Here is a 10,416-nt window from a genome sequence, read left to right on the forward strand (position 1 = left end):
ATATATATATGTTATTAATTAATTGATCAGGTAAGATATAGGGAGAGACTCGCGGACTCTTTACAAGGAGCAAAAATGGTATGAAACTCTGTTTTGATTAAAATTCAATGACTTTCTTCGTATTAATCAAATTAATTAATTAATTATTTTGGTAAAAAGAATTTGCCAATTGTGTGGCGGTCTTGAGACCCTTGACGGTGGTGAAATTTATTCACGGTTTCAAATGAAGACATGCAGCGGATGCGTGCGTGCCGTATGACATCGACGAAAAAGTAAAGAGTTTGAATGAAACAATCCTAATGTTCACTTTCTTCTTCGATTTCATTTTACGACTTAACAAAAACGAGATGCTCCTGATGAGGGAAAGGAGAAGAAGACACAGCGAGTTCGCAAGAACGTGTACAGAGGAATAAGGCAGAGGCCATGGGAGAAATGGGTAGCTGAAATTAGAGACCCTTACAAGGGCGTCCGCGTTTGGCTCGGCACAGCCGAAAAAGCAGCAAGAGTTTATGCTGACGTCGCCAAGAATATCCGTGGCAACAAGGCCTAGCTCGACTTTGCTCACCGGCCGCCAGTAACTCCACCTCCAGGTAAGAAACGCTTCGTGCTATCCCGTGAGTTGACTCAGCCGAGTTTCGGAGATTACTTTTTTATTGGATGCCCTTTAATAAACAGCTTTCCTAATAACAACTGAAGCTCTGTCGAATCATCATAGACAATTTGTGATTAGTGGGAGCATTACAAGAAAGTTACGACTACTTCAAACTGTTAGATTTGTTAATGTGATTCGGCTATAGTTCTATAATTGGTGAGTTTTTGTGGGTTTGTTTGATATTTTTTTGTGGGTTTGTTTCTCATAGTCTTTATCCAGTCAAAGCAAACGTTCGCCTCTCACATTGACGGTTAGGCTAGATGTTTGACCCTGACTAAGATGATTGAGTTTATTATAGTCTTCTTATATTGTCGGTTCAATATCATTTTCAAATATCACATCAATTCCGCTTTTGGAGTTTTAATCCATGCCCAGTTACACCTTTATTTTACTTTTAAGCTGCAACATTGAGTCACATTCTTTTTCTGTTATTATTACGATTAGCGACTGGTACAGTGGTATTTGAACTGCATAGCGTGTCAACATTCACTCTAAATGTCTTAGAAACTCTGTCTATCACTAATTTCCTAGAACAGGCCTCGTTGACAGTCAAAGATTTGAGGCGTATTTCTGGATTGAAGGCTTTTCTCTAGTCAATTTGATGATAAGCGCATTTATTATCTCCAGCATTAAGCAGTAATTTGTAACTAGTAGTAGCCAGTACCTAAGATGTTGCATTTGACTCTCTTGTCTTTCTGGTTCAGTTTCGACCTTTGGAGCTGTTTTAGACATGGTAACGGATAGGTAATTTCTCTCTACCCCACCCCCCAATGTATCATTAGTCATCATTCGTTGTGGTTCGTGGAGATACACATACTAATTTGGATTATTGTCCGTGCCTTCGTCTTTTGTCAATAATCTTTTGCATTTCAGGATTAGTACAGCTTGTCTACTGGTAATACTCTCTCAAGTATACAGGGAAGACTTTGTTACGTTTTCTTGACCCGTAATCTAATGTTTTAAGATGAAGGCATAATTGAGCTATCTTGCATCTCCATGCAGGCCTGGTTTGGTTTTTGTGTCACTACCTGTATTAGATATTGGTAGTCAATGGCTGCAGATGTACAGGTACCTTTTCGTTTCCCTGACATAATCTCATGTTACATGAAATTGCTCGTGGAACTGGGAGATTTTTTATTTTTTATTTTTTCATATTTACTAAAGAAAAGTGTTACTTTCGTTGGGAAAAATGCCTACCACTCTTTATCTCTGTTGCAGTACATTCTTAACAGGAAAAACTAGCCATAAAGATGCAAAAGACAGCAAAAATTGGCTTTTCAAAGCCTATTATGGGAACCGGATGTTTATGGGTTATTGTTGTGTGGCGTGTGAGGTAATTGTAGCTTTCCGTGTTATTATACATATCAGGATTTGCAAATGTTATCAGTACTTTTTACCTGATCCAACTGTTTCAACCCTGCAGCTCCTTTACCTAATCCTATTTCTTATTGCGGAGAAGCAGAGGGAAAGTTTGGTGGATGTAGGCTCTCATTTTCTTACTATTAGATTGTTCTGAAAATAGAAATATTTCCCCAGTTTCTCGATTTTCAAACAATTTCTTCTTTCAGGTTGTGGCGACTGCTGTGCAACAGGGTTCGCCTCTTTCCTTCCTAGTTGCATTGAGTTTATTCGCATGGGCGCAATCAAGCAAACGATTAATGTCGTACAGGTAACTTCAACCCCATATGATGGTAATGTTCGTTTAAATAAATTTCTTGATGTCTACAAATTAAGGAAACCTTTGCATGGGTAAAGTTGACATTTTACACTGGCATTATGGATCTTGAATTGAGTCTGTTTTAGATTTTCATGCTGTGTGATATGCTCTAATGTTAAAACTCAAACCTTTTCTGTATGTTAAATGGATTGTCGTGGATATGCCTGGGATGATCATTTTCTTCGTTTTCACTCATCGTCTTTGTCATCGTAGTTATAATTGATTGTGGAGAGTGAAAACACACTGTGATGAATGAATGCAAAAGCTATGTAATTAAGACTACATTTATTAGGTTGGTGACCACAAATAATCAGAAGGATATTCACAATAGTGTTATTGAAGGTCTATATGGAATAAGGAGACCAAACCTGTATGTGATAAGAGTTGTATGAATACCAAATGAATTGTAAGAGGATATGATTACTTTAGATTGCAATTTAAGAATGCTTGAGTTCTAAAAGCACAGAAATGGGATCAGTTAGGGTAAACTCCTTCGTCAGTTAGTGAACTGTCCATCAAAAGTAAATATTTATGTGATTGAGAGAAATTTTGGATTTTTGATGAAAACAAAAATCCTGTATGCATTTGCTTGCCCCCAAGGAGCTGAAGATTCTCAAATTGTTTGTAGACGTAATAGTTCTTCTGATATCATTTGGCTTGCTAATCTTTCTTGCTCGAAAATTTACCCGTTGTGTGGTCTTGATGGTGGGTGAAATTGATGTGTGGTTTCAGATGAAGACGGCAGCCTCGGCAGCAGATATGTGTGTGCCGTATGACATCGAGAAAAAGCAAAAGCCTTAAAGAGTTCATCAACATTTTCCATTCAGAAGAATCTGTTTTGTGGTTTTCATGCTCGAGTGCCTACTTTTCAGTATGCAAGCAGAGGATTTGGCATTAATTTGGGGAAGCCTTTTCTTTTTGGGTATATGAGTGTGTGCATTCCTTCAATCACGTAGCTTTGTGCCATTAACATAATGGCAATTCCACAATTGTGATAATGATAATTTTATGATTGGGGCATATTGTTAGGAACTCTTTACTGGTTTTTCTTTCCCCATCTGTGTCTATGATTAAGGTTGTTTAAGGTGTTATGGCTTTTAATCTGCAATCATTGCGAAAGGAACTCACTAGCCGGCAAATAATAAAACATAGTGCTGTCAAATTTTATAAGGATTATATATACATACTCTTTCGTCTTCAATGCACTGAAACTGGGGAACCATCTATATGATTTTCATTCAGAAAAACCGGCGGGAACTAATGACTTTCATGATTAAAAGTAGGCTTATCAGATTATGGAGCATTGTTATGTAACGTTTTATGGTTATCTTAAGGCAAAAGTTGGCTTAGAAATTAACTGAAAGGCAATTTCATTCTATCATAAAACAAGTGTTTTTTTAACAAGGGGAGAAGGTTCCCTTTATAATTTACTAATTTATGCAACCGTTAATATTAAAACAAATTTTTTTTATATTAAGGATGATGATTCTTTTTCCCTTAGTAAAGTCTGTATATAACATATGATGTGGTAAGCAAGGAATCAATTTATCCCCTATTTTGTTTTTCTTACTTTTTTTTTCCCAAAATATTGCAGCTTTCTTTGGAGAGGTTCAGCCAAACTGCACAGACCGTCAGCACAGAGGTTCAACGGTTTTTTAATACTGCATTTTAAAATTACATGTATTATATATTCATTACTTGTGATTATGTAATTTGCTGATGATAAGTACACTGCGTAATGTATATATGTGTGGCTGTGTGATCATTACTGATAATCTTAATCATATGTTTCAATACCAATAATGTTTCAGCATTTCTCAAATTCTCATAATATACTCTCAAATTCATGTAATTCATTTGATCGGGCTCTAAATTCATTTGATCAGCAATTATTCTTTACGAGTTTGGCAATCGAACAAACTGATTATCAGTTGGCAAACTAATTAGATATTGCATTTTGGCCTTGAAGTGAAATTAGTGAACATGTTTCTTGAGGGCTCTTTTTATAAGACACTTGAAGAAGAAAATTCATATTTTTGCAATACTTCTTTCTCAATATAAAATGATAATTCGAAAGAATATTTATTATAGTAGAACCTACAACTTCTATGTATTTTAGGATGTAAATTCTGTACAACAAAAAGTTTTAAGTATTGTTAATCACATCATCATATTACGGTATTACCATTTAATTTTTTATTTTTATCTAGTTTAAATGAAAAATTAAAGAAGCTTGGAACTTGGAGGGCAATTTGAATTCTGAAACGGCACCGTTTCACCTCGACCCACTAGATACAAACTGATTATGAGTGATACCAACGATTGACCACTGAGACAGAGAGCCTCTCTCGGCGACGCCGACGGCCAGCTTTCACGCTCATCTGCCGTCATATTCGCCAGCCGCCTGCCGTCACTCCGTCTTTGTTGTTGCGCCGGTGAAGGTGAGTACCGAGTTGTCAGTTGAGTTCAATGGCTGTATTTTGTAATAGCAATTACAATTATCGGGTTTAATTTGGGACAATTTTGATCATCAATCTTTGCCATGTTTCGTATGACTCTGTTCTGTCTCACATAGCAGGTTCTTGGTAGCTCGTACTCATCAATGTATCCTGATCGTGGTATGGGAGGCAGCAGTTACATGGGTAGTGGTGGTTCCGGATCATACTAGTGATGTGGTAAAAATTGAATTGTAAGTGAAATTTTCTTTTATGTAAAATTACAATGATCTAATTTTCTTGGTGCATCATAAACTGAGTTATAATGGTTCACCGAAGACTTTGGCATCTCTCAAGTTTGCTAAGACGCATGGTTCACGACAAAGGAATCTACGGTAACAAGTGAATTTTCTATGGAACAGACTTGAGATGATGACAAAGAGGCCGCTGGCGGGTGTGGACTATATGAAGCTTCTCGCATTAGGATGCTTGCCATTTTGGAGAGGATCAAGCTGCTGAGCCTAAAAGCCTCCATATGTTACGGGAGAAGTTTCCTAACTTAAAATGTTTTTGTAGTACGAGAAGGGCTGCACTGGTTTAGGCCATTCTTGGTTCTGCAGACGGGTTACTCTGTCAAGTCTTAATGCTGTAAGGAAACTCCCGTCATTTAGAGATGAAAGCAAGAAGTGCTCAGTGTGTGATATGTACGAATTGCTTCTTTACTTTCTGTATAAGAACTCCATCTCTAGCTAAGAAACGCTGCATGCTATCCCCTGGGTTGACTCAGCCGCGTTTTGAAGATTACTTCTATTTCTTTTGGGTTTTCATGGTTTTATCATTTGAGTTTACAAACTAATGGTATTCTTTCTCCCTAAGTTGTGAACGCTTGGGTTTTTATTATTGAAATGCTTTATTACTTTTCGATGACCAAGTAATGTGAGTCAACATTCTCTTTAAATATTTTTCCCCTGTCCTTGCATGTTCTGCCGGTCTTTATTTTTTATTTGAATTTGAAGAAACTTTCTAAGTGCATACACCCATATGAAGTCGAAGATCTTCCAGACAAGGTGGCATCCATCAAGATCAAGAAATTTTACTGCTTAGCATGTGTTATATTTATGGATTGGCTATTGAAGAAATAATGTTTGTACTGATGCAGATGCAAGAACTTTACACATCTTAAGTTTACGAGATATTTTTTTCTTTTTTGACTCTGTTAGATAGCTGTCAGTTAGTTAACCAATTTATGTTACTCTTCCTTGGCTAGCCAATTAAGAACTTATGTTTGCTGGATTGTAAAGCCTACATCTGGAAGCCACAGGTGATTTTATTTGAAGGCAATTTGTTCTAGGCTATATGCGGATTTCTATCATGATTTCTGTAAGCTTGAAGGAGATTTTTTTATGCGTGAGAGCTTGAAAATTATACATGTACATGTTGAAATTATTGGATATATGTTAAGAATCAAGCATAATTGTGTCAAGATGAAACCATAATTTGGGTGCTGTTTTATGAGTAAACTATCTGCAATTTGGGTGCAGTAAACCTAGGTTGAACACCAGGACATGGTATAAAAGTGAAATCACACATTGAATCTCGCATAAAGATTTTAAAGATGCAAATTCGAATTGTACATGAGATGTTATCTTGATCGAATTGCAGCGGCTTTGTTTTGGATCCAGAAAACAAAATTGTAAGCGCAGAGAAGTCTCTATGGGATGCTTATATTAAGGTGCATAATGGCCTCATTGAGTTTTGTGCTGTTGTTCTACGTTGTTTGAGTTTTGTGCTGCTGTTCTTTGTTGCTGCTTTTGCTACTGATTTTAGCTATTTTTTGCCACTCTGTTATTTGCTATTTTTTACTACTTTGGCTGCTGATTTTTGCTGTTTTCGCTGCTTTAGCTGTTGTTTTATCTGCTGTTTTTTTTTTACTGCTTTTATTGTTGATTTTTGCTGTTCTCTATCGTGTTTTACCCACTGGTTGTCGCATGTTTATTAATACTGTTTGCTGCTGTTTTATTTGCTGCTAATTTTTTTTTTCTGTTTTCTGCGGTTATTTGCTGCCGTTGCTGTTTTACTCGCCAGTTGATGATGTTTTGTGGTTCTCCTCCTCGAGTGCCTACTTTTTCCAGTGTGCAAGCATATCTGTTGAGAGTGGCTGATGAAATCACTAAACTGTTACAGTTGATCTCATGCTTCTCTAGAGAAGGAATTAGACTTATTTTGGTGAAGGGGTTTTTTCTGGTTTTTATATCAATGTGCGCATTTCTTCAATCACGTAGCTTTGTGGCATTACGATCGATAATGGCAACTCCACAATGATGATAATGATAATTTTGTGATTCAGACACGTTGTTAGGAATTCTGTATTGGTTTTTCTCTCGCCTTCGGTGTCTACGATGAAGCATATAATGGCTTTTAATCTGCAACTGCTGCAAAATGGACTCACCAGCTAGCAAATAATAATATATAGTGCTGTCAAATTTATAAAGATTATATATGCACACACTTTCGTGTTCAATGCACCGACACTGGATGTATATTGGCATTTAGAAAAGTTGGCGATAACTAATGACTTTTAAGATTAAAAGTGAGTACGATTAAGCATTGTCGTGCAACGTTTTACGGTTATTTTAAGCATGCAGTTGGTTTACGAATTAATTAAATGACAATATTCATTCTATCATAAAACAAGTTTTCAACAAGTGAAGAGGAGGTACTCTTTATAATTGGATAATTAATGCAACCTTCAATATTTTCAACCAAAAAAAAAATGATATTTGATATGTATTCAGCATTAGGGAAAAACCACCCATATCGAAGGTTTGCTTAAATGATCAAATAAATCCACTTAGTTTCGTAAATGGTTATACATACCCTCTTTTTGACTATTTATTGGGTTATGTTTGAGATTTAGGACTAAGTGTGGGATTATACTAACTTTGAGATTAAATATTATTCCATATTTAGCAATTTTCCTTGGATTGGATTATGAGAGACTAAATTCTAAGTTAGTTGTTAAATAAAGGGGATTGGCAATACCAATTTATAAATAGATTTAAATGGGATTAGAATAAGAGGAAAAAATGTTCATTTGTAAATTTTTTTCATATATAACACCATCTTTTATTTATTACTTAAAATTTAATTAATGAATTAATTATTTTATTCATGATTTACTTGAAATATATTTTTTATTTTGTTTTTTATATTCTAATTAAATTGGTACTTTAATTTAATAATTTGTTACATTAATTGATTGTACTAAATTTAATAATCACCAATGTAATATTAAAATATAATTATGAAAATTAATAATACTAGTAATTAATTGATTTTATATATTATTTGTTAATTTTTTGATAAAATAAAATATATATCTAAAATATCTAAATAATCAAAAAGTTTTATTAATTTATATTTTTTATTACAATTATGACTACCCATAAGTAATTTACTGTATATTTAATGTTCTTATTAATTATATTTAAATTAATATTAATTATTATTCTTAAATATTCATAATAGTTTTTTATTTAAATAAAATTTAACATTGTCTAATCTAATGTTGTACCAAACATAAGACAGTAGTGTATAATCCAACATAATACTTAGTCCAATTTAGTCTTGCATGCCAAATGTAATCTTATACACTTTGATTACAACAAGCCAATAATTGACTTAAATAAACTTCTATAACAATTATAAGTTAAAATTAAAATAATATGATATATAAAATAAGATAAAATTTATAAATTATTTTGAATATTAGAAAAATGATTTTAACATTATTAATTTGTCATATTCTTTTACTACTAATAAAATCTGTTTGACAAATTAATAATATTAAAATAATTATACCTAACATTCACAATAATTTATAAAATTTATATATTTTGTTTACAATTTTTTTAATTATGTCTATATTAATATAAATCTTAAAGTCAATTTTTGAATTAATAGATTTTAGTATATATAATAATAACTTAATATTAAAAATAATTTTCATTGCATACGTTATTCTATTAATTATCTTATTGTAATATTTTATTTGTATCATATGATATTTATTAATTATTTTTTTATCTTATTACTATATTTATATTTATTTGTGTTGTTGTAATCAAAGGGTATAGTAACTAAAAATGTGTTTATGTGACTATTTAACCTAAAGGGTCTTTGTGACCATTTAAGTAAACCTTGGAAATGTGTGACAGTAGTCATTCTAATGACTTTCAAGATTGAAAGTGAGTCGGATTATCAAATTATGAAGCATTGATACGTAATGTTTTACGGTTATTTTAAGGTTGAAGTTGGTTTATTCATTAAACAAGCTTTTAACAAGAGGAGAAAGTTCCCTTTATAATTTAATAATTAATACAACCTTCAATAACAAAAAAGTCATATAATAGGGATGATGATTCTTGCTCACTTGGATAAGATAAATATATACATATATATATATATATATATATATACATATATATATATATATATATATATATATATATATATATATATATATATAACCTATTATGTGGTAAAAAAGGAATCAATTATGTATTTCTTGTATCTGAAAAAATGAATAATCCTTTAACGAAGGTTATCATCAATTGCAGGTTTCTAGTTTGGCTGCTTAGTTTTAGGACTACGAATATTACAATATCATAATTATAGGAACGAATATAGGCTGTAGTCTTTGCCTGATCTACTTTCTTCTTTTTAATTAACCACTTGAAAGGAAAGAATATTGTATACGCAGCACACTATAATACTCTAATTACCAATTCTTTATCTTATAATATAAGTTCATAGTGATTAATTTGTCCTTCTGCAGCAGCAAAACAAATCCCATTTCAGCACATCTACAAGAGCCCTCATTTCTCTTTGCTCCAGCCAATTGACAGCAGAATCATCACATACACCTTGAGCTCCGTCGAATCATCATAGACAATTGGTGATTGGTGGGAGCATTACAAGAAAGGTATGACGACTACAAACTGATAGATTTGTTTATATGATTCGGCTGTAGTTTTTATATATGGTTAAATTATGACAATAATCAAGAGATAATCATGTACCTCATTAGTTTCATAAATGTTCATACTAATTTATTCCCCTGCTTGCCAGAATCACACATGTAGCATAAGATAAATTTTAAGATTTAAACTTTTCAATTCATTAAAAATCTAGTGGGATATTAATCGGTAAAACCACTTAGGGTAGTACAAGAGGTTTGTGATGCTAGCCAATTTATGTGAGTGGAGAAAGAATTAGGTTTTTTTTTAATAAAAATTAATAATCATATTAATAAAAAGACATAAATTTTAAGGTTTGAAACTTTACAATTCATTAGAAGCAAGAGGGGGATCCTAAAAACTTTGAATGTAACGTATCGGCAGTGGAATGGATTTTTTATTTTTTATTTTTTGGTTGAGACTATTTACACACTCCTGGGCTTTGAACACATATTAGGGTGAGGGTATTTTAGTATTTCACTCACTTCTCAATAAAATGTTTTGAGGTGATGCTACCCCTAAACTACTGATTGAACCCATTTACTTAATAAACACACTTCTAAAATTTAAAATACACAATTTTATTTTACAAAT

At 32.9% G+C, this 10,416-nt stretch overlaps 1 pseudogene; it reads left to right on the forward strand.

Moving 5' to 3' along the window:
* Positions 1-1,542: 1,542 nt before the first annotated feature.
* On the forward strand, positions 1,543-3,570 carry LOC127899807 (CDP-diacylglycerol--inositol 3-phosphatidyltransferase 1-like; annotated as a pseudogene).
* Positions 3,571-10,416: the final 6,846 nt, after the last annotated feature.

The sequence above is a fragment of the Citrus sinensis genome, chromosome 9 (genome assembly GCF_022201045.2).
Source record: "Citrus sinensis cultivar Valencia sweet orange chromosome 9, DVS_A1.0, whole genome shotgun sequence".
Taxonomy (NCBI): domain Eukaryota; kingdom Viridiplantae; phylum Streptophyta; class Magnoliopsida; order Sapindales; family Rutaceae; genus Citrus; species Citrus sinensis.